This window comes from Mya arenaria, chromosome 5, assembly GCF_026914265.1.
Source record: "Mya arenaria isolate MELC-2E11 chromosome 5, ASM2691426v1".
Classification (NCBI taxonomy): domain Eukaryota; kingdom Metazoa; phylum Mollusca; class Bivalvia; order Myida; family Myidae; genus Mya; species Mya arenaria.
This window is the reverse complement of record NC_069126.1, coordinates 45,737,096-45,764,246: the sequence shown is the minus strand read 5'-3', so window position 1 is coordinate 45,764,246 and position 27,151 is coordinate 45,737,096. Positions and strand designations below refer to the sequence as shown.

Sequence of the window (27,151 nt, the reverse complement as noted above, 5' to 3'; positions counted from 1 at the left end):
TAAAACAACCAGAAATGAAATTAACAATGTTTATACACACTCATTACCTCAATAGACCTCCTTCCGCTGCAATAACCAATAAAATATATTTTCCAGATGCGGAAACCGGAGCTTGTGGAACATCTCATCAGACTAATCCTAAGACTACCAGTCTTTCTCCTGCGTCGGCTACTAAAATATTTAAACAAGCACTTGCCAACGTACGAGTCTCTCGACAGTCCTGGGTCAACAAATGTGTCGAAACCTACCTTGAAATCCAAGAAGCCGAAGGGGATGAGGATCCGGCTGCCGTCGCCCTCATCAGAGCAAGAACCAATGAATGGCGGAAGCTGAGCGAAATGGATGCAGACCTTGTGAAGCACTTGGGCTTTCAGTGGCTTGAACTGAAAGAAACATTAGTGTTATAAATGGCGGCAATTAACTATTTGGATCCCGGGGACGCCGGGTATCAGGAAATGGGCGGGGAAATGGAAGTGGAGGAGTTTGATGAACAGCAATTAGTACTCGAAGAAGCTCTTGACATGTTAGAAATTAATGAACCTAATGTTATTCAAATGCCTGATGTAGATGATCTAGTTATGAGACGTTCATTGTTACTTGTTCTTATTGATGATTACATTAATGAAAATCCAGAGTTTGATAGACTTATTGCGATATATGGTTTTACAGATGTTGACGAATTGTTTTATCGTCTGAGAGAAATTAACATAATGTTCAATGTGTATTCAAATGAAGAATGAATTGTAAATATGAAATGAATAAATGTGTGTTATGTTCAAATTATACTTGTTCAAAAAAAAAAAAGAGAAAAAGTACCGAGTATTGAACCCTTCGGGGTTTAATACTTGGTACTTTTTTTTTTAACAAAAATTATTTTTTGGCGGGAAAAACCGGTCCGCTGTATATAACGGTATTTAATAAAATTTACGGATGAGAGTGACACTCGTCTCTGGACTCTAGCTCTATGTCGTTGTTTACGGGTACTCTGATACATCTCACTGGGAAACTGGACCTTAACCCGGGGTAGTAACCCCTCCTCCCATGTCTCCGGTTCGACACGACGAAACCCTTTATTGATTTCGAAGATAGTTTTAGTGCCTATTGGCACTATGTTACTGGGTCGAAGTAATCTATTTTTATCTGAGAATACTTCTATAGAGTCTGACATAGGGGTGGTCACTATGATGGTGGTGGTAATGGTAGTATCTGTATCTGTTGCAGTTTGATGATTATGATGTTTATGTCATCATGGTAATAATGATGATTATTACGGTGGTGATGATGAAGAGGATGAGGATAATGATTTTTTAGCAAATGAAGCACAGCAACATTTCAATGATGCAGATTGTTCAACAAGAAATGTAATTGAAAGAGCTTTTGGTGTATTAAAGAGGCTATTCCATGTACTACATACAGAGGTACACCAACGTTCAAGGAACTCTTATGTGTTTTCAATGCCTATGTATTTGAGTACTGATTGTACATTAAATACATAACATATGTCAACCATTAAGGATAATCTTTCTTCAAAATGATTTGAAAATGTAAAATATTTGAAGAAAATGAAGTCACATGCCAAAACACTCCGAGTCAGCCAAAAACCTGTTGTCCAAATACGGTTTTAAAGATAACATGAATAAGCAAAATCTTCATAAATAACCAAAGGACTGAAAGCTTAGTTATGAAAGGATGCTATATTTAACCCTATATTTTGTTTCAGGTATTCATATTCAAAACCTAGAAGGCAAGTGCTCTTCAGAATATTGCCATTATATCCAAGTTTTCTTTAATTTATAATATCTGAAACCCTGTTTTAAAAGTTTTTGCGTCATAAGTTTACTGCGAGAGCTGATTTTTTTACATTTGTACATATTCTAGCAAATCCTATCTAATTATTACATTTATCATTTTCGAAGGAGAACCAGAATTCTTATTCCTGAAGAATCATGTCTGACTAGATATTTAGCAATTACTGTTCATTTTTGAGATAGTTAAAAACACTGTTGTTTTCATTATTATTGTGAAAGTTGAAAACATTGTTACTGTCCGTTTTCATTGTTAATGTGATAGTTCATAACATTTTACTGTCTGTTTTCATCGTTACCTATGACCAAGAAAATCACGAATAATATCACAAAAAACATGTACATTTTGTTCTCTCTCTAAATTGCTGTTTGAAAAAACAATTTACAGTACTTAACTGATTGAATCATATGCACTGAGATGAAGTTGAACTAGTATTGACAAATATGAAAATATGCAATAAGCAACAATTACTTGAGCAAAATTCAGCATTAAAGTAAAAATGCAGCTTCAATGATTAACCAAGCATGTTATATCTTTATACTACAGGATTTTTTAACTTTAGTACGTAAAGTCAGCGCATCTGTCGCTGCAACAAAGAACTTCTTTTCCGACTTCTTTGCAACCGTGGCCTCAATATAATATGCCGTTTGCACTTCCATCAATGAAATTGGTTTCCTGTACACACATTTCAAGAAATATCACACACTTCATTTAGGTAAATAATCCTGATAAAACTCATGAACTGCAAACAAGTATATTGTCATTCCGTTTACCTGTTTAAATTCGGGTATATTCGGGGCTTGTTCTAAGTCTTCAATTATTCCTCATTGATATATTAGTTATGTATTTGGTGTCATTTAAATATAAGAAAATAATGGACAATTATACTTTATTCTGTGTCATTAAACCGGGTTTATGTTTAAACTCTTAGCTACTGAGCTTGTTTCTGTAGTTTTTCCGCATACATATTGGATTCCACATATGGACCAGCTGAAACAAGATATCAAATATGATGCACAAATATTACTAACTACAACTTCTAACATTACCTTTGACTAATTAATATTTTCATTTTGAGTTTTGTCATATCACAAACTAACTAACACTACATGATGGGGTTTACCCAGTGTCATTAAACCTAGTTTATATTTAAACTTTTGGCTACTGAGCTTGTTTCTGTACTTATATTTTTAGGAGGACAAACTTGGGTTTGCCTCGACTGCAATGGATATTTTGGAAGTACTTCTTTAAACATAAGTGTACAACACAAAAACCTGAGTCCTTGAAATCTAGCCTTCTGAAGAAAACAAGTGAGGAAATTATTAACAAAGACGAGGAATTTACAAACATTTCAAACCGATTTAGAGTTGGTGAAGTGGGTAATACCTGCCGAACTAACAAATTTATACATTTAATTGGATACAGACATTTTAATTTACGGCGTCATGAAGTTGGAAAACAAGATGAAGTTAGAAATGTAGTCATGGCGGAAATGCGAGAACTAGCCAAGTTAATTCAAATTTTTCAGTCCAATTGTGGACCCCAAATGACAGTGGAAGACATGTCTAGTAGTCCACACCTTCCTGATTTAATACAATGTATTGAAATCTTAACAACTGATGGGGACGAACACGTAGAAAGACATGGACAGAAACTGTTTATCGATGCTGTATTTTTAAGGTCTAAGACCTTTAAAGCTTTCTATAGTGACACAATGCAGGACCAAATAAAAGAGGCAGAATTAAAATAAAATCAAAGCAGCATACAAGCACAAGTCAAGTGAGATATATCCAAAGTCAAGACAATCATGTGTCGGAAAATCGTTACTAACAGCAAGTAAACCTTCAAATTTACGTAATGAAACAAGTTTGAAAGAATTGAAATGCTTCTTGACGGCCGAGATCAGTGACATAAAGAATAGTTATGACGTTAAGGATAATGTTTGGTTAAGAAGTCTGGTTGTGGCTAGACTTACACTTTACAATGCTAGGAGGGGAGAAGAAGCTGCAAGCATGTTACTTTCAGAATAGGAAGATGCAAGAGAAGGAAGTTGGATACAAGAAAATCAAATAGAGAAAACTACTGATCCAGCTGAACAGTTCTTGCTTGGTCAGTACAGATTGGCTTACCTCAAGAACATGTGTAGAAAGTATGTTCCTGTGTTAGTACCGGTTGACCTTATTACCCCCAACTGACATTCTAATCAGAGACAGAAGCGCATTTGGTGTAAAAGAAGATAATGTTTTCCTTTCTGCGCCAAGAAATGGAGACACATTGCTCTGGTTGGCAAGCTGTCCCCGAGGTTTGCCAAAGGGCTGACATCAAGTTACCAGTGAATGCCACTGAAATGATGCACAGATTATCCTCAATTTTTGCCACTTTGGATATGAGTGCTAAAGACCAGAAGATATTTCTTGACCATATGGGTTACGACATGAACATCAACAAAGACAATTACCAGTGCCCATCTGGAGTTCAAGCGGTTTGTGTGATGGAAAAAATGCTCAGCAATGCAGACGAAGGTAATTTCGTATACATTTTAACTTGCAAGAGTTCCGCTCAGTGTGAACAATGACTGTACGCTAATACAACATTAAGCACACAATTATGACGGAAGGCTTTCTTTTTCTTCTGACCACACACACAATCTGCAATTGAGCCCGAATTCTCTGGTTATAAACAACATATTGTAGCTCTGCACCTACTTGACGATGCAATTACTTTTTTTTCTCTTTTGCATGGAATATATACCAATTTTCGCAAAAATCAGATCCAAGATATTTATATTTAAATTGAAAGAAATGATGTTAATGCATTTTTCTTAAAGCAATTGTATTGGTTTTTGCCATAAAACATGAAATTTTAAATGGAAATATGAAAATCTCAGGTCTGATGTTTTGTCATCAGCCTTTTATCACTGGTAAGCAGATATTCACACACATTTTTGGTCATTCAAAGATAAAAAATAAAACAAAGTTGTCAAGACGATAAATCTGTGACAGTGCAGCTTTAACAAGCCAAATTTTTAATGTATGAAATATGTTAAAAAATGTCAGAATAATTATGTGAAATGGCATTTTTGATTAGAACATGATGCAACACATGTAGTCACTGTATATAGAAATCAACACGGTCTTATTTATAGAATACATATTTTGTTCTCTTGCAGATTCATTATTCATCGGAAAAGAGTATGTGATGCTTAAATACAATTTTCTGATTTCAGGTGTACATGGTGCCGGTGATGTTGGTCAATTTAAAGGGTGAAAGTCCACTTTATAAAAACATATTACGTATGCATAAAAAAAATTAACAATTATTTTCTCAGCTCACTCCTGGTCAAATGTCTTTGTTAAAAGCTTTGGTTGTGTGTTAGCTTGTTTATACTCTCATTCGGGCCTTGCCTTTTCGGTGAGTGCTCCGTCAAGGTTGTTAGTCATGGACATAATATAATAAAGTATGCACATAATATAATAATGTATGGACATAATAAGTACAAAACCACAACATATAAAGATAAACTGACATAACGTAACTATGTTTGTACACCATGTTTTATATAAACACTTGGTACATAATGTAAAAAGAAACAAACACAATAATAAAGTTTTTGGACAACGAAAGAGAGTGCCGGCGTTCTATACATAACCTTCATGAAAATTGGTCATGATAATCTTGTCAATTTTGAAACTGGATTTATAGGGTCAAAAGGTAAGCTGCAAAGTCAAATATTTAAATAATAGACTTTAATTACGGTTGTAAATCGGATGTATGAGATTTATTAAGTTGCAATTGTGAAGGGTATATCAATTGAATATTATCTTTAAACAGGATTATCCAAACTTAGAATATCATCAATATATCTAAAAGTGCTATTGAATTTATCAACAAGAGCGAGATCTCCAGGCCCCGATTTCTCGAAACTTCTTAAACCTCTTACTAAGCCAAAACCGATTAGTAACTGGCTTAAACCCATTCCGTAATTCCGTTGCATTTCTCGAAACAAATAACGCGCTTAATCCGATTGACTTAAACCCGTTAGCTAAACCTGCTTTGTTGTTGGTTTAAACGCGTTATAGATGGATTAAAAATGGCCGACATCAGACGCCGAATTCGGCGTATTCGTAACCGCATCGCTGGTTTGCCGATTCCGCGAGTTTTCCAGGACCGAACCAACCCGCTGGAAGTGATGTCAGAATTAGAGGTATTCAACCGGTACAGATTCCGGCCACACTCTATCATACAGCTTGTTGACAGGGCGTACCAATCAATGGTCCGGCCGACGAGTCGGTCAATGCCACTCCCGCCACTTCTAAGTGTGCTTGTTACACTGCAGTTTTTTGGCCACCGGCACCCACTATATAGTAGTGGGTGCTGTCCATGGGATTTCACCTTCTTCAGTATGCCGGGCGGTGAAAGGTGTCATCAAGGTGTTCGCCGAGATCGGTAGCAGGACCATAGGATTTAGATCGGATGTGGCAGCATGCAAAGCAGAATTTTATCGAATAGCAGGCATGTATTCATTTGAAATCTATATTTTTATACTTGACAATTATCTAGGTAGTATGTCACCTTAGAGACGGTCAATGTATTTTCTTGCTGTTAAATCGGATGGGTAAATGCAAGCGGAAGTAGTCGAGCTGTCACAATATTGACCTTGGTATGAATTATTCATTTTGTGAATACTGTGGTATACATTTTAGCCAGAAAACAATACAATGTCATACTAGATGGGGCGGAAACAAATTATTTTCATTTCTTCTAGCCTATACCAGGTACTGTATGTAAACATTGTATACTGTATACAGTATTGTATTCATACCTAAACAAAAATGTCATTGAATTTGAAAAGTGGTGTACTCAACTCAGTACTGGTCTAACCCAGAAAAGTTCTACCCTTTGTATCTGTAATCCCCACCGCCCCTCCCCTGTATCAGTGCTTTACAGCAAGCATGGATAAGAACTAAGGCTTTGATAAAAAAGCTAGGGTAACGCACTTGAACTTCCTTGTATCCCACCATTGGTGCCAATATCTCTCCAGCGTGCTATCCGCCGCCCCCCCCCCCCACCCCATGTTTGGGTAATAGCAGTAATTCTTACGTTTAGTCCAGCGAATCCTGGGTAAAATCACTGCCAAATGCGTCCGCATCCCGGGTTCAAACCCAGGGGTGGAGAGCGATTACAATTGATTGGCGCATAATAGAAAGACAAAGCGTAAATCTTCGTAACCCAATGGTAACCAAGTGTCATAGAGCAATTTTTCTAATCGTTAATGCATGATTTAAATAATCAAACCGATGGATATAATTACATTTTCCAGCGTTCCCGAATGTGATAGGAGTTGTCGACGGGACACATATGGGCTATTTCAAAAAAAATGGCTAGTTTGTGTTTTTCATAAATAAAATTAAAAGTATGCAACTTTTGATCATTTTTTTTTTCCATATCTTGTTATTCTGTGTCATATAAAAGTTTGGGAAGTTTGACTGAAAAGGCTTCACTAATAAAAAAGTTATGCACAAAAAACAGGCCAAAAATGTCAGGAGTGTAACAAAAAAACGTGACACTTTACAAAAAGCACTCAATTCAAAGCATTACAGTGAGAAACAATGTCAATTGACAAAGTAATAACTTTATTTAGAATAAAATTACATATGTTGACTTCAAGGTGACATAAAAATGAAAGCAATATTCTCTTATTATAACATGAAATATAACTGATAATAAAAAGAGGTGTTGAAGTTTTTCCCCCATGTTTTGTTATCAAAAAGCTCTTTGTAAAAGTACAGCTCAAATTATTGATCATCTAACTTGCAATTTATTTATTCAATGTTCAGGTTAATATATCATTATTACATGGGTACAATGGTTTTTTTGTGTTATTACTTCTGCTGTTGTTTAGCTTTCTAGAAAGAAGCTGGCCTAAATATGTCAGGAGTGTAACATTTGGTATAAAATGAACCAATGTGTTGGCATAAAGTTTACACATGTGTCAAATTGTGTAGTTCCTGGAAGTATATGTCTTGGAGTGATCAAAAGTGACGATCATGAGTGAAGATGGTGATTGCTTACTGAGCACATAGGTGACATGTGATTGTCAGGAGTGTAACACATTTTGGCGATTTTTTAGCATATTATGACATCATCAGTTCCAAAAGTATTACAGTATTGTTGTGCAAAGGTTTAGATTAAAAATGAGAAGAGGAGGATGAATTTTCCATCTGATGTAAATAAGGTAAGTTTAAACCATTTAAACCTGAGAATTTTATCAAAGACGTTTGAATTTAAGAAAACTTAATTAACATATAATTAATTAAACAATCATAAAGTGACTGACAATCAATTAATGGTATTTTTTTGCTACAATGAGACAAACTGATAACTCTGTTCTATAACTAAATAAATTTAAAAGTATGAGACTTGTATTTCCAGCATGATTATTAACATGTCATTAAATGTTACACTCCTGACCAAAAAGTGGTAATGAGTGTAAATACTCATTTTTTTACAGAACAACTATCATAGGAAATATGGAAAAGTTAATTGTAAGCCTTCCGGCTATTAAAAGGGCATTGCGGAACAAAAAAAAATTGCAATTACAGAGAAGATAGTTGTAACATCAAAGGACAGAGTTAGGAAATACAGAGAAAATCTAAAAAAAGACAATGCCAAGTTTGAAAAAATGAAAATGAAAAAGAAAGAAAAAAATCGCCTGTACAAAGAACGCATCAGACGGGAAAGACTAAGTAATCCTGTACTAGACAAGGACATTAAAGCCAAGCAAAGAACATGGCAAAAGAAAAGTCGACGGCGCCAAGCTACACAAGAAAAGGCAATCAAAGAGAAACCAAAACCCAAAACCAGTAAACAGAAGAAACAGGCCAGTATCAGAAAAATAGCCGAAAGGGTTAGGAGGAACCTCCCAGAAAGCCCCAGAGCATGGGCTAAGACCATTAAATTAATAGTGAATAAGGCAACCCCAAACAAACACTCACAGTTAGTTGACAAAGATGACCATCAATGTGTGGAAGAAATACTTGAACTCCGCAAAGTTGGCCGACCAACAAAAGAGAACAAAAATGTCAAAAGGAAGTTGGCATTCGCAAACACGAAACACAGTCTATCAGGCCAGAAGAAATGGCGTCTAAATAGATACAAGAAGAGGAAAGATGCCCAGATGAAAAGCAAACTGACAAAACCAGAAGCATATAAAGCAGCATGGGAAGATAAGCTGACCAGTTTCCTTGACAGTAATTCAAGAATCATGCCCAACAAAAAGGATACCTTGCTCATAAATGGAAATCATGTGCCTAAACGCCACTTGCTAAGTTCCAAACTGAAGTTGTACAAAAAGTTTATAAAACAGTACCCAAACTTCTCCAGAAAGTTCACAACATTCCTAAGCATGGTGCCAAAGTATTACAAATGTCTAAACCTAGCATGTCGTAGAGTGTGTGTGTGCATGAAAGACTATAATCTAGAACAGCAGATTAATGCACTGAACAAGGCAGCCCAAGCAAACTTACAGAGTGATTTGAAGACTACAAACAGAGAGCTCTCTGACATATCAGTATGTCCTTATGACATTATACCTAGCAGAACATGTGTCAACAGGGACTGTGAGAATTGTGGCACTGATTCTATTCAAAGTCTTTATGAACCACTACTTTCGAGTTCAGGAAGCCAGACTGTAAAATTTCACCAATGGGAGCAAGCCCCTGAAATTTACACCGACAGAAAGGGTGAAACTAAAAAAACAACCCGCTGGATTCAATCTGCAAAAAAGGAGACCATACAACAAGTTGTAAATAATGTTGCGAGCACAATCAACACATTTACCAGTCATATATTTAGGGTCGATTATCAGCACAGAGTTGAAACCGAAATAATGGCCAATCTCCCCAGAAACCACTGTCTAGCAGTGATGGACTTTTCAGAAAATATTGCTCTTCAGCCACAGGACGAGATAGAATCGGCCCACTGGGCCCAAAAGCAGGTAACTCTACATCCAATTTACATTGTTCGACATGGGTTAGAAAGCAAAGTGGACAGTCCAGTCATAGTAAAAGAGTCACTGGTTGTAATTTCCGATCATCTGAAACGTAATGCAGATGCAGTATTCACATTTACAGAGCAGCTCATTCTACACTTGCAAAACAAACCTGGTCCTGAGCCGATAACTGTCCTTCATCGTTTCACAGATAATTGCGCAGCACAGTACAAGTGCAAATCTGCATTTGAACACCTCCTACTTCTTGAAAGAAAGCATAACATTGAAGTTGTCTATCACTACACTGAAAGTGGCCATGGGAAAGGTCCAAGTGATGGTATTGGCGCAGGAATAAAGAAAAAGCTGGAAAAGCTGATCTTAGGCGGTCAAGTTATTAATAATGCCTACCAGTCATACCTGGCACTGACGCAGAATCCTGGCGAAAATGTCAAGCAACATGTAATATATGTACCTTCAAAAAAAGGTCAGATCAGCAGTGCCTCAGACATTATCTTCAGCCAAACCAGTTCCTGGTACACAGTCCTACCACATGATCAGGCAGTGGAGACCAGGCACTGGTATACTTATGTGCAGTGACCTTAGCTGCTCCTGCCAGGTGTGTGTAACCAAAGAAGAAGGCCCATGCTTCTATGCGCAGTACAGGAATCCTGACAAGTTTTTCAACTTTAAAGTTGGTAAACAGATCCCCCAGAAAAACCTGCCTGTGGAAATGACATTGTGTATCCTTTATATATCCCATGAAACCCTTTTGCATATCTTATAAATTCTCTTCGCTTCGTCTCAGATGTGAATAAAACTTTTTATAAAATGCGGTTTCCTAAATACAATTTTCTTCTCTTTTTTTTGTCATACCAAAACAAAAACAGTTATATTTCAAATATATAAAGAAAATATTGCACATACTTATTACATTTTCTTTGTAAAACAATTTGATGAGAACAAATAATAAATATATTTATATGAAGCACAGTTATAAATTATTTAAAGCATCAAGAACAAAAATATTTTTAAGTCAACAATAATAATATTGCCAGCCAGCATGATATAACGTCATAATCTAAAAAAAATGTATAACTAGTGTAATAACAACGTACGTAACGTCATTATGAATAGCGTCAAACTGAACATGATGTATTTAGCGTGAATAATCATCGCATTGCAATTTATAATATAAATATAACATAACAGTCGTGGTCATTCAATATGGAATTTATTAAACTTATTTGATAAAATTGATAAAAACGTGCCAAAGCCCGTTTTTATCAATGTTAGAAAACTTGTTTTATAAATTTCATATTGAATGACCACTCATGCAATATCCTCTATGTATAATGCAACTATTAAACTGCCATCCCTTTGCTTTATGTACCTTAAATGTACTAACAGCTTGTAGTGTTGCTAACCCCCATGCATGTGTAGATAGAGCTAGACAATCTGGTGATGAGGAAATGATAGAAAATGGTCAGTTGGCGAGTGTTGTTTCCCATGCGGAAGAAGTTCTCAGGCATGATGAAATAATGGCAGATTTCCAGGCTAAAATTGCGGTAAAGGGCTGGAAGATACGTGGACAAACTCCTTCGGATGGAAACTGTTTTTTCTGGGCTATTTCTGACCAGTTAGATAAGGTGCAGGCCAACAGCAAGTCTCACAGTCAGCTAAGAAAATGTGTGGTGGAACATATCAAGAATCTGTCTGAGGTAATATATTTATTAGTCACGTGCCACCAAAATAATGAAAACTGCAAATATACATGTACAAGAAAACTAACATTGTGGACTTTGCGTAGAGTATTGACTTGGATCAGCATGTGCATGCTGCCCAGGCTAATCCGGGTCGACACTTTCGATAAAATGAAGAAAATGCCGGTACAAGTATGAATATATAATGAAAAATATAACACAACATAAGGTTACTATTATTTATAAATGTTAACATTAATATGTTACGCGACAGATAACAAAGAAAATTATGAAAATAACTTTATATTTTAGGAAAACAAGACAAAGATGAGCCAGTTCATGACTACAGATCTCCAGTCATATGTCGCGAACATTGGTACAGATGGTGCATACGCCGACCACCTGTGTATTAGTGTTATCAGTAAAGTGTTGGCGTCCACAATACTCATAGTGCATGCAGACAACCCAGACATCAGAGAAGGCAGTGACCCCAAATCAGTATTAGCCGTAGGATACCTGCCAGCACTCCAGCATTATGTTAGTGTGGAACCTGATGAAAGGTGAATCTTTATCATAGATTTATAAACAAAACAAAACTGCTCAATATGTATTCTATTTTCAAATGATTGGGAATTTAAAGTTTATGAAATCGACAACACTTCTTAATTGATAAAAAAACACCTGCTTAACCCTTTCCCCCATACAGCAAATCTGCAGCAACGACTTCGAAATCTTCTAGCCAAAAATATTGAAATTCTCTATAAATATAAGTTTAACAATTGGATTGAATTGAAAACTTGGTGGCAAAAGGGGAAATTGTTTGTTTGTTTTGCATCAATGTTTTCAAAAGTCGTCTGCTGAAGAGTCATCAGAAAGTGCCTATACGAGGGAAAGCGTTAATTGATAAACAAAAAAATTGCTTACTATCTTGTCAAATTTCAGATATGTACCAGACGATTTTGTCGCTGTTGGATTGACCTCACGCAGAAAGAAGTTTCTTTACGTAGCAAAGGTAAAAAAGAATTCAACAGTACATCTTTGAAGTAGATTTAATACTTGAATTTTTATATCATTCATCATATATGATAGAAATATATATAATTTACGTATCTTTATATTACTTTCTATTGAACAGGTCTTGAAGGTGGATGGCTCAGATGTACAGCTTAGATTCATGCAGGGATCTACCTCAACAGGGATATACACCTGGCCCAAGACAGAAGATATATCATGGCAGTCCCCAGATGATATATTAAGGAAACTATCCCTGCCCACAATAATGCCTGGTCGTGGTTTGAAAATGAAATTTGATACGAATGAACTTTGATTATTTTTGTCAGGAGTGTAACAGTGGAGAATACTGTTTGTTACATTTATTTTTAGTCATAAGCACTGGTTACCAATGGTTTAAAGGGAATTAAGTGTGACTATTGTAATGTAAAACTGTTGTTTCAAATGATTTTTTCATTTTTTACAAGTTGAGATGGAAGTGAAAATATACTTTTAGTATGGTTTTCAATTACTTTCTCATAATACGTAAAAAAAAAAACACAATTACTTTTGCTAACTTTGTTTTGGAATGTTTCACTGGCTAAAAATTGCTTTGTAATTGCATTTCTTTTGATTTATACAGAGAAATTTTAAGTGAAATCTAGTTTATGATTGTTATCAATATATGTCAGGAGTGTAACAATTTTTAAAAATATTGATCCTGTTTTGATGTTTGTTCCGTGAAGTGAAATCATGATGCGGTTTATGATGTCTTTGCTAATGTTACTTGTTATTGTTTGAATTTGATGAAAATGTATATATTTTTAATGTAGTTGCACAATTTAAATAGAAAAAAACACTTTTTACCTGTAAATGGTAATTTCATTTGTGAAAAAAGTGCACAAAATCAAATTTTTAACCTAATTCTAAGTGACTGAGTTCTTTAGTACTTAATTTCTGTAGGCAAACATTAGAGCTACTAAAATAACTATTTGGACACATGTAAAATCGTGTTATTTTAAGAATAATTGAACTTGAAAGAGTTCATGTATTGTGCGTTTGTATTGCTTGTTCAGCTAAATAAAAGTTTGATAAAAATGTTAATATGTGCTGTTTTCTTTATACAAAAGCAATTTTGTACACTAAAGAGACTGTTCGTCAAAAGTAGACATACAAACTTGTATAAAATGAATGTTTAAATTCTGACAATTTTTCAACATTTCTAGCCATTTTTCTTGAAATAGCCCATATCAGGGTTCAGGCTCCGCGGGAATATTAAGGGGATTATGTTAATCGGAAAGGGTACCACTCTATCAATGTTCAAGTAAGTAGTTAGTGAGTCTAAAATTCATAATTATTCTTACTAAAGTACCGTAGCTGTTTCAAAAACATCAAACACTTTTATGTGAAGATGAAATAACACATGAATCAGGAACTAATGACCTGAATTATGACGTACATGTACTGTACTATCAATAATACCAGATTTACATTGGTTATTATGCAATTGGAGGTGCTTGCAATATTTTATCTTCAATACTGCAAATCATATTTAACAAAGTTTATATCACATTGTGTTTATAATTTGCTGTTTGATATTCATCAATGTATCATTCTTCAAAGAACTTTGCACAATGAACTCGCATTTATAAAGCATAATTTTCATCTATGAATTTTGTAGATGGTTTGTGACTCGAGCTTTCGGTTCTTGAATGTTGTTGCAAAATGGCCGGGAAGTGTCCATGATGCCAGGATTTTTAGAGAGTCGGAACTTTGCCAACAACTTGAATCAGGTATACATATCTACTTTATGTTCCTAATTTTGAATATAACAGTCCTGTTTATTTTTCAGTTAGCACTCCTTAACGGAGTGAAACATTCTACTATTATCCTTAAAGCTGCACTCTCATAGATTGAACGTCGTGACAACTTTTTTTTACTTGGAATGAGCCAATTTATGCTAAAATGTATGAAAACCAGTCACATAAGACGGGTAACAAAAAAATAAGATTGCAGAGATTTATATTAAAATTCAAAAAAAAAATTATGCGTTTTCTTTAATTGTTAGAAATGGTTTAAGCCATAAAACCTTAATTTTGGGATGGAAACATGAAATCAGCGATCTATTATTTTGTCAGTTGTCTTTTATCACTGGTTTGCAGATATTTGTGCAAACATTAGTTCCTTCTAAGACAAAACATAAAAAAGTTGTAAATACAGTAAATCTGTAAGAGTTCAGCTTTAATAGAAAGTGTTGTAGTTAGGGAATCAGTCATATTTTCTCAGTGCGGTAGTTCACAACATATCATTCTAAATATTTCACTTCTTGATACTGAAAATGAATGAAAGAATGAAATGAAGATATAATATAGTTATATTTTTTTGGAAGGAAAATTAAGCTGGTACATTGAAAAAAAATGTACACAAACATGTCTGTTCCATCTCCTTTTTATATGCCATCTTGAGGAATTTTGGCTGGGATTCAACCTCTTTATGTAAAAATAACTTATTATTTAACTGAAAGAGCAATTCCAGTGTTTTCTTAACATTCAAAATATTATCTTAACATTTCAAATATTATCTTGTTTCCACATTTTCAGGTGCTTTGAATGGATATATTTTGGGTGACAGCGGCTACCCCTCAAAGCCGTACCTGTTGACACCATACCTGGCAACCAGAAGCCAAAAACAGGAGATGTAATTTTTACTTGAATCAAATGTCACATCTTATTGTTGATTTATGATCTCAACTTGACAGATATCAATGTAGTTTAGACAAGAACCCTTGAATTTAATTAAGACCTACTCTCCAAACATGTATGTTAGTGGTATGCTCTTTGAGCTGCACTTTCACATTATGACATTTGTCATAAGAAATTAAATTATGTCAGAGCTGATTTTGGCAACAGTGCCTCCAATTCAGTAATTCTAGACATGAAAAAGTAGTAAAATATGGATAGTCTTGAAAATTTATATTTAAATGTGAAACCATTTTGCTTATTGATATGGAAGTTTTTGAAAATGTGTGTGAACAATTGCAATGTAATAATCAACTAAATGCTTAAAATTGTTCATTTCAATTTGTATTCACATGTTGAAAACGGCTTATTTTATTTAACATATATACTTTTAAAGGTACAACAGAGCACAAGTACGAACGCGTGTGGTGATTGAGCAGTCCTTTGGGATCCTGAAGAGGAGGTTTCCCTATCTGTCTTATGGACTTAGAGTGGAGCCTGATTTTTGTTGCACTATCATAGTGTCATGTGTGTTTCTGCACAATTTCGGATTGAGTAATGGGGACACCTTGGACCCAAATGATGACTTTAATGATGACCAGCCAGAGGTCCAATTGAACTTTGAAGGAACAAGAAATGGTCTGCTGTACAGAGACATTCTAGCAGAGCAGTACTTTTGAATTTGGGATATGCTTGCTTAAAAGATGAACTCTTGACTTCCACCTAAGATGTACTGTAAATATTATACTTCTTAAAGATGCACTATAACTCCCCAAAAATATGTACCACAATTTATACATGTGTTTAAACATACCAAAAAAGAAGAATCTATGTATAAAACAATGGTTCTAATGGAGGATTAGTTCAATTTGAAAAAAAATATTCAGAACTTCTACCTTATGAGACTTTAGTAGATCTATAAAATCTTTTAGCATTTACCAATCAATTGATTTCTTTTTAAAGTTTTCAACGATGTTACAATTTTGTTACTAGTAATTGATATTTTCAAAAAAATTCATTATCTGGCAAGTTGTTCAAGATGTGTCACTTAAAGTTTATGTTAAATGAATATTAAATATTGACTTTGAATTAGACAATTTCAATAGGATGAATACATGTCAAAACCAATGGTTCTTATGCAGGATATCATTTTTAATGTGGAAGAAAAATTAAAAAAAAAAACACTGTTGCATTTTTCTAACTTATTAGACAATAGTTCATCACTTAAATATTTTTGGACTCCCTAGTCAATTGATATTTGTAGGTTTTTAGCTATATAATACTTGGTTTCAATTTTGTTATCAGTAATTATTGTTTTTCATAAAAGCATTATTAAGTAAGAAAGAAGTTAAAGAATTCTGAAGTCTTAAGGTATTAGCCGCGTAATACACACTTTTTTAAAACCTTTAACCGACAACATAGTTATAATCACGGTACACTATGGGACTTTTATCCAAATTTTGAAGATGTTTTACCGTGAATTAAAAAAGTTATTTATGTTTCATTACACCCACCCCCAAACTCCAAGGGCTACAAAGAGCGACAAGTAAATATTTTGTCTATATTTGAATTTTTTTCGCATTATCAGAGATTATGAAATAAACACAACAGTTTCTGGTAAAATAAACTTCAGTTAACAGAAAACTAAAGTTCAAACGAACACATTATTGATACACATGAAAAAAAAATCATTTTGATTGATCTTATGATTCCTCGGAAAAGAGCAGTTTTTCGATGTTTGAAAATATATAATTGAGTTGATGGCAGTCCTTATTGGGACTCATTTCAGACATCAGTACATGCAAATATGATGCTTTCGAATGTAGAGAAGTTCAATTATCTCAAGTCTAAGTTAATTGGTGCAGCCAAGAGTGCAGTTGCTGGATTAGCCTTATCTAGTGCTAACTACAACATCGCAGTTGATATTTTAAGAAAAAGATTTGGAAACCCTCAAGAAATCGTTGATCAGCACTACCATAAACTTGTGAACTTGTCAACTGCAACGAACAAGGTCAGTAGCTTAAGAGAGTTTCTGGACAATATTGAGCGTCATCTTCGTTGTCTTGAGATGTTGAACCAAAACATAAACCAGGATGTCTTTGTATCAATTGTGAAATCAAAATTACCTGAAGATGTTCTTCTACAAATAAAACTACAAAATGGTGTGCAAAAGTGGACTATTGGTTCTCTCAAAGAACGAATAGAAACTTACGTTACAGCACGTGAGAGAGCAACAAAAATTGCAAGGCTTACAGAGGAAAAGGACCAACATGATCAGATGAAATTACAAATGTCTAAAATCAAACAAGTTAACAAAAGGACGCACTTGTCTACACAAGTATTGACGGCAGGCTCAAATGGTACTAAAACAAAAGGAAGACCTGAGCAAATTGCCAGAAAATGTCGGTACTGTTCCAGAACTCATTGGAGTGACGAGTGTACTAACTTCAGCACGATAAACGAACGAAAATATCGAATTAAAGGCAGTTGTTTTAAATGCCTAAAAGATGGACATACAATACAAGAATGTCGTAGTAAACGACTTTGTGTATATTGTGGTGAAATGAATCTTCACCATAGAAGCCTATGTCCGAAAAGGTTTCCGTACAAAAAGGACATTGCCACGGTTGTGAATGAAATTCCAGAATCAGCGGCAGAAAATACAGAAAGCAATGAAAAGGAACCGAGTTTGTTGTGTACTCATGAATGTGTTTTGATGCAAACTGCTTCAACAGAAATTATCAACCTCGAATCAAACGAAGCGGTTCGTGTTCGATTGTTATTTGATTCAGGGTCACATAGAAGCTACATTACAGAGTCATTAGCAAAAACTCTTCATTTGAACTCGTGTGGTGAAGAAACAATTCAAATTGTGACGTTTGGAAGTGAACGAGTGAAGAACGTGAAAACTAAAAACACTCAAGTGGGTGTAAAATTAAAGTGTTCCTCTGAACTACCAATAACTGTAAATATTGTACCATTTACCAGTGGTGCACTCCATAGAAAACCAATTAAGAGCAATACCCTGGAAATTGTGCGTGAACGAGTCGCAATTGATGAATTAGCAGACGAATTACCTACAAGATATGAATCATCGCCAATTGACGTTTTAATTGGAAACGACTACTATCTCGATTTTATTCAAAATGAAAAGTTAAGTGTTCAACCTGGTCTTTACTTACTGTCCTCTAAACTCGGTTGGATTTTGAGTGGACGTTCAGATGATGTGGACGAAATGGAAGAACACAGTATGTTGATATTCAATCAAGGTTCGAGTATAACTTATCAAAGTATGTTCTCAGTTGAAACACCTGTTCAAAAACCCGACCTCGAAGACTTCTGGAATGTCGAATCCATTGGAATAATTGACAAGGACACTCGGAATGATGATATGATAGCTTTAGATAAATTTAAAGAAACAGTCCAATTTGAAGACAATAGATACCACGTTTGTTGGCCATGGAAGGAAGACGATTACGAGTTACCAACAAACAAAGAATTAGCAATAGGTCGACTGAAATCGACTGTCAAAAGGTTAAAGAGCAACCCACAGTTACTACAGAAGTATGACGGTGTTATCAAGGACCAGCTAAATAATGGAATAATTGAAAGGGTGAATACAGACGAGTCCAATTCCAGGACACATTACATACCACATCATGCCGTCATAACTCCACAAAAATCCACAACCAAGGTCAGAGTGGTGTATGACGCGTCTGCAAAGACTAAAAAGGACAATAAGAGTTTAAACGGATGCCTATACAGAGGGCCAGTTATGTTAAATAACATGTGCGGTATTCTGATGAGATTTCGATTACACCGAGTAGCTCTTGTATCAGATATTGAGAAAGCCTTTCTACAGATTGGTCTTCAAGACGATCAGCGTGACGTCACGAGATTCTTTTGGTTAAAAGATATCACCAACCCTTCGACAGATCAACATAATATTCAAACATACAGATTCAAACGTGTTCCATTTGGGGTGATATCAAGTCCTTTCTTGTTGGGTGCAACAATTGAAACACACCTGGATTCATATCACAGTGGTATTGGTAACAAAATTAAACATGATATCTATGTAGATAACCTAATTACCGGCACTGAAAACGCAGAGGAGGGTAAATATGTATATACCACAGCAAAGTCAATATTTAAAGACGGTGCTATGAATTTGAGAGAATGGGTTTCAAATTCAATGGAAGTGACCGACATATTTGCCCCAGAAGACAAGGCTAAGACAGAAAACGTTAACATCCTTGGCCACGTCTGGAATGTTCATACGGATACATTATCATTGAGACCAGTGTCATTTGAAAGAAACCAGTGTACGACAAAACGAAACGTTCTTCAAAAATTAGCTTCAGTGTTTGATCCGCTTGGTTTAGTAAGTCCCGTAGTACTTACAGCAAAGCTCTTCATGCAAAACATGTGGCGGAAGCAAATGCTTTGGGATGACTCTCTTGCACTAAATGACCTAGATAATTGGAATAACATTGAAAACAACTTGAGCAACATCCAGAACATTCACGTTCCAAGATATGCTGGATTTCAGTCAACGTCATCAGTTGTGCATAAGCTACTTTGCTTTTGTGACGCTTCAGAAAAGGCTTATGCAATCGTTATCTACTTATATCAGAACAATCAATCGAAGGTCGTTACACAATTGACATTTGCTAAAACAAGATTAGCTCCAATCAAACAAATGTCTATCCCAAAACTTGAGTTGATGGCAGTCCTTATTGGGATCCGATGTCTAAAATTTGTAAAGGAACAATTACATATAAGTGTGTATGAAACGTATCTTTGGACAGATTCAAAGTGTGTTTTGTATTGGCTCAAGAGTACTAAGGAACTACCTGTATTCGTGAAGAATAGAGTCAAGGAAATAAGAGAAAGCACTGATGTTCGGTTCCGATATGTGCCGACTGCTGAAAATCCTGCAGACATAGCTACACGAGGTATTACCGTTGAAAATTTGCAAGCTGAAACGCTCTGGTGGTTCGGTCCAAGATGGCTTATCGAAGAACATTGGCCTGTATACGACCCTGACCTTGATTTTGGAATAGAACACAGTGAACATGATTCTGTTGAAAATATAATGATGACACATGACATTCATAAGGATAATGCAAATTCATTGCCAAGCACCTTTGAAGGTCCCTTAAAGATTGATTTATTAAGGTTTTCATCGATAACAAGACTTCTCAGGGTCACTGCACTAGCACTTCGATTCATCGATCGTCTAAAAGGGAAGCAAGTAAATGGACATCTCGCTACAAGTGAAATACATAACGCTGAATATCTTTGGATAGCACACATTCAACATAACTATTACAAAGATGTATTTGAGGCTATTGCTGCTTATACACACAACAACTTTAGAAGTCAACTTGGTGTTTTCATTGATGAGAAAGGTCTGCTTCGCTGCAAAGGTCGATTGATGAATGTAAACTTGTGTGAAAATGCGAGACTTCCAATACTTCTCCCTAAAGGAGATCGATTCACAGAATTAGTGATTGACAAAATACACAAAGAGAATGTTCACAGTGGTGTATCTCAAACCCTTGCAGCTGTTCGAAATCGATTTTGGATTCCGCATGGACGCGCTGCAGTAAAGCAAGTTTTGCAGTCGTGCCGGGTTTGTCGACGGTTTGAATGTGGTCCGTATAAGTTACCCCCTATGAGTGCTTATCCTACAAAAAGAGTAACTGAATCAAAACCATTTTCGAAAATTGGACTGGACTATTTAGGACCGTTATTGGTTAAAGATAATGCTTGTGATAAGAAAGTGTGGGTGTGCTTATTAACGTGCCTAGTTACTCGTGCAATACATCTAGAATTAGTATGTGACTGTTCAACATCTGAATTTCTAATGTGCTTGAGAAGATTCATTGCACAAAGAGGTACCCCAAGAGAAGTTATTAGTGATAATGCCATGCAGTTTCGAACAGCGAATACAGTACTTGACCGTGTGTGGTGCAAATTACCGAACGATAAAGACATCATGAATTATGTTTCAAATAAACATATTAACTGGCATTTTATCGTTGAACTATCGCCGTGGGCCGGAGGGTTCTACGAAAGATTAGTAGGTTTGGTAAAAAGATGCTTAAGAAAATCTCTTGGTAGACGGGTTTTAACAATAATTCAAATGCAAACGATCATTAAAGAAATCGAAGCAGTTATTAATTCTAGACCCCTAGTGTACGTCGGCGAGGATATTAATTCAAACATACCAATAACACCTGGACATTTTCTCTGTTTAAATCCAAGCACTGGTGTTCCAGATATTGACGTATTTGAAGAGTATTCACCGATGGAAAGTACGCCAGACAAATTACTGACAATTTGGAAAAAAGGACAAAAATTGCTCGATATGTTTTGGAATATGTGGAAAGAAGATTACATTAAAAGCTTGCGAGAAAGGACACAAGTGTATATAAAGTCTGGCCGCATCACATCAAAACATGAACCAAGAAAGGGAGATATTGTGTTGATAAAGGACAATTGTCCAAGAGGGCAATGGAAATATGGTAAAATAACCGCCTAACATGAAAGTTCGGATGCTTTTGTGCGATCGGCGTCAGTGATGCTGCCATCTGGGCGGACTATTAGACGCCCAATGAACCTGCTCTATCCATTAGAAGGCTCAGATAAAAGCGCTGAAGAAACAACTATAGCTGAAGAAAAGGAGGACAGAAATAAGGACAACGAACCAAAACAGCGTCCTGTCAGGACTGCTGCTACGGATGCTGTTAAGAAAATACGACAGTTAGTCCAAAATTAACTACAGATCAGTGTTATCAAATGACTTATACCAAATTAAAGTAATTTTGAATTTCCCGCGCATACCTTAACACGAGATTAACCAATGAAACGTCAAATAAATTTGCACGTGCAACGGCAAGTTTCTAAAATAAATATTAACAATGGTGATCTCAAATCGGTGTATTCAAGCGGCGCTATATTTACCTCCTCGAGGAAATTATGGTAGTGATATACATTTTCCCGTGTAACGGCGACAATATGCATGGGACGGCTCTTGTATATGTAGGCTCGAAGTCCTCGTGCGCTAATCAACCATATAAACATTTTATTTCAGTTCGGAATTTTGAAGAGACAAGTTATTATTTTATACGTGGACTAAAATGCATGTTTGTGAACATTGTCACAGAGAGTACAATACTCTGAAAGGATTGAAAAGACATGTTCGGGAAAGACATATTGATTTGAAACACTACAAGTGCATTATCCCATTGTGTAAGGCAAAATTTATAAGAAAGTCGTATTTGATAACTCATTTACGAAAGTGCCATAATTTTGATCGCCAGTCAGCGAAAATACACGTTAAGGATGTTAAGAGTGTAAAAGAAATTTACCGCTCCGTCAATGATGACAATTCAGAGCATTTGCAGGACGTCAGTGACGTTGAAACCAATACAAATGAGGAAGTTCAGCCAAGTAACATCTATAACCCTGTTACAGAACCTATTTCGTCAGACGAGGACGCTTTATTCCAAGTTATAGACTCGTACATTGCGAACGATGTCAATGAATCGGATTTAACCTTTGATATTGGGGATATGATAGGAGATTGGACATTTTCCGCTATCCCGATCAGTAACGAAATAACGGTTGATAACGTACCTTCCAATGATGTTACAACAGACACTGTGTGTACCACATTCGACACACAACCGTATGCCAGTTTAGACGCCAACGCTCAAAGAAACGCCGAAACCGAACAAGCGTCTACGACGAACCCGCCTGTATGTGATTATGCGATGTCGGAGCCGCAAACAGACGACAATGAATCGAAATCGCCTCTATGCGATTACTCGACAACGGAAGCACTACCAGACAGCGTTCGTACACCAAACACACCAACGCATGAATTTGGTGTATCGGGGTCGCCTTCTAATGATTTGGGATCGTGGACACCACAAGACCTCGGTGATACTTTAGGCTCGCCGAACAACGGCGTCACCCAACCAGAATCATCAGAAAGGATTTTCAACGTGGCGTCGCCTTCACGTGTAACTGCGGACACGCCAACGCATATCTCGGCAAGATCGCCTGCGTGTGACGAGGAACCCATCTCTGATGAAGAGTCCGAAAACTCGATGGACGATATCATTTATATCTCTAGTGCGGACGAATTGGAGAGTGACACGATAACGGTGTCGTGTATAAACGTAACACTGTCACGAACAGATAGAGTGCGCGATGGACAAATCATACGGACAAATAGATCTTCTTCGATAAGTCTGCTTAACGTTGACGAGGATTCTGTTAACATTAATCTTCCTGATATTTTTGCATATGTACACCGTGAATTTACAGACTATGCAAATTATTATCATGATTTTATGGCATAAACTGTGGCATAAACTGTTAAACTTGATTTGATTAGAATTTAAAGTAAAATTCTAAATACGTATCGATCTTTGATACTGACACATTCTTTTGTGAAATTACTTTTTATGATGCATTCATTGTGAAGTTATTGATTTTCGAGTAATTGTATTTTTGCGGCGGGAATGTCGCAAATGTGCGATCATACATTTGAGGATGCCGTTGAAATCGCCGTTGAGGCAATAATTAATCATGTATTATTCATACAGTGCCGTTTTGCGTTTTATTTTAATTCCCTGATAAATTTGTGGAAGTCGTGTTATTTCCCGCCGTTCTTAACGGCGCCAGTATATAGTATTTAAAGAAGGCTAAACGGCACCTAGGGACTCAGTTTTTTAGATGTAACGTTTTAGATAACTTGTTCATTCTCTCTGTTAATGGAATTCATGAATATGTGTTGTAATTGAAATTCAAATGGAACATTAAAATTTAAAACTTACAAAGTGTTTCTCCAATGTAGCGATACAAAATTTTATACAGTCCTCTAATAAGTAAAAACAAAATCAAAATATGTTTGCTACAATGTTTGATCAGGGAATTAAAATAAAACGCAAAACGGCACTGTATGAATAATACATGATTAATTATTGCCTCAACGGCGATTTCAACGGCATCCTCAAATGTATGATTGCACATTTGCGACAGCAGTTTTATAAAATTCATAAAAAATAGTTAACTATAAGGCAAGCTGCTGAAATCATTTTAGATATTATCTATGATGTCTATTGAACAATTTAAAAGACAATTTATGATAGTTTACCGTCCAGTTTTGAAGAAAATATACATAATGTCATGTTACCATACATTTTTATAGCTAATAAAAAGCTTAAAAATCAACCTTTTTCTTGTAAAAATTTATAAAGCTTAATTGGACTTATTTATAAAATGTACTCTTTCAAATAAATGAATTTTTCTTATGATACTTACTCAGAATACAGAATTTAAAACAAATGAGTGTACTTTTAAACTAAAATATGTGAAGAAACAAGAACAATAAGTGGGCTCGCCCCTCAAAAAATATCAGAGTGAAAGTTCTCAACTAATGTTTTTTTTAAATATTATAACATGTAAACAATCTCTTTGGGTAATTTGATGTATATCTGTTTTATTTTGTCATTGGTATTCTAACAATTTTTTTTTTTTCACAATAATTCTTCACTCTTCAACATTTGAAGTTTGGTCTGTTCCCATGCTTTGTACTTGTAGTGTGTGCACACAGATGATAACTACTCAATGCTGAGTCAATGCTGATTTGGTTTTCATGCACCTTCAGGTACTTTACCCATCAAGAATGTTTAGTGCTGTAAAGGAAAAAAGTTGTACTTTAAAGCCTTTTTAACTAATAAGTATAGATAATTATACTGCCATACATATACAAAATAAAATATAAACAGTTTAATATTTCTCGACATTATTTTGAAAAAATAACAACAAGCTGATACATACATGTATATATATAAAGAAAATTATTAAATTTATCAATAAAATTCTTCATCATCATCATCATCATCATCATCATCATCATCATCATCATCATCATCATCATCACCACCACCACTTGACCACCATCACCACGACCACCACCACCACCACCACCACTTGATTATTGAATACAGTAGGTTTATAAAAACAAAAAACAAGTCAAATATGTTTAATATGAAATACTCACATCATCTCGATCAGATGCGACTGCCTTGTGGATGGACATGGCTGTCAAATCCGCTCTCAAGGATCCAACATAGTATTTAATGCAGGCTGGAATTCTTCATAACCCAGTGTTGTTGACTAAGTAATATTCAGTCATTTTCCTGCCTGGAAGAAATTAGACTTCTGATTATCAACCAGCAGAAACTACCACCGTAAAATACAAATGCACAAGTTTTATACATTCTGCACTAATATCTGTTTTAGCTAAGAGTAAGGGTTGGTAGGCACAAATGTGTAGTTGTTGTGCATATGGTTGATAATGATTCACAACAGTATGGGGTTTTAACGAGACCTACACCAAGCCAATGAATGTCAATAGAGTCCTAGCAGATGCGGCTTCAAGCCCCAAACCACATACAACTTTTTTTCACAGGTTAATTTTGAAAATATGCATTTTGTAAACAAATAACGGGTATGTACATGTATTGTGGTATGTTAGAAATAGGTCACGTACCAAAACACATCATTTTTAAACAAAATTTTAAGTCTAATATTTTTTCTAAGATAAAACAATCAATTTAAAGATTACATACTCATATCATATCTTAAACATAAGTTATGTACATAAGTACATATAAAAATATGTAACATGTACATAAGTACATGTAAAATATGAACATGCTGTCTAAACATTTAGCTAATAAAAATGGTTTAAGAATTCCAAAGATAAATTAAAAAACAAACGTTTTTGAACACATCAACGTACAAAACTGCTCAAGGATACTTACATTCTGAGCCCTTTGATACGAATATTCCAGTTCCATGCCGATTGTTGACAGTTCGTTTTTTCGAGTTATCTTACGCGTATATTTCACTTATAATCCATGTTTTACTGTAATGACTCAAATTGTTAGATGTATCGTAATCAACTGTCAGAGTGTACTTTTAGTGTTTATTTCTTTTAAAAGTATATTCATGAGAAAAACATCACAATGTTTTCCAATCCTACGATGTAGAAATTCCATTATTGACCTATGAATAGCCGGGAAATACCTTCTGTTTCTAAAAATAGCAACATCCGGTACAGGCCGAATACGCCCGATGTTCGTCGCGATCTGTTACGGCGAGTGGCGATATATGTCGATGTTACCCGATGTTTCCCGAGTTGTATTACATGGCTAATACCTTAAAGCTGCGTTCTCCCATAGTAGCCGTAGTGTCATATTTCATTTTTGTTGTTTAAATGATTCTCTAGATACTGTAGAAACCAGTTTTTTTTGTAATACTTAGAGACATGTTCATGATTTTTTTCTTAAATTTATAAGTGCTGTTTTCACATGGTTCTTTCTAATTTGAAGTAATTCTTTAATTACCGGTATTAAACTATGATCCTCTTCCAATCGAACTGGTTTGCAAACAAATGTCTTTGCAAAATGTAAAATTTTATTTAAAAATCACACACTCTTTTGTTCTCTATTTGTGCCATGAATGTTGTTTCATGTTGAAGGCCTTTCATGTTCAAAAAGTATGACACATTTTTCAGAAATTGTGTAACCCATATACTTGTAGAGAATTATTGCACTAGATATTAAATTGAATGAAGATGAATTAACTTTAATAAATATTTATGGGCCTAACAAAGATGAACCGGAAATATTTAAAGCCTTACATGAGTTTCTGCTTGGAAATGACGAAAAAACGTTTATTATCGGTGGCGATTTTAATACGATTTTAGACCATACACTAGATAAAAAAACGGCAAAATGGACACACACCAAAAATGTAGAGACGATATTAATAGTATAATCAACACTTGCCAATTAGTCGATATATGGCGATTGCTACATCCGTCAAAAATGCAATAT

General features: G+C 35.3%; 1 pseudogene; it reads left to right on the top strand.

Moving 5' to 3' along the window:
• Positions 1 to 5,896: 5,896 nt before the first annotated feature.
• On the top strand, positions 5,897 to 16,031 carry LOC128233538 (putative nuclease HARBI1; annotated as a pseudogene).
• The last annotated feature ends 11,120 nt before the right edge of the window (positions 16,032 to 27,151 follow it).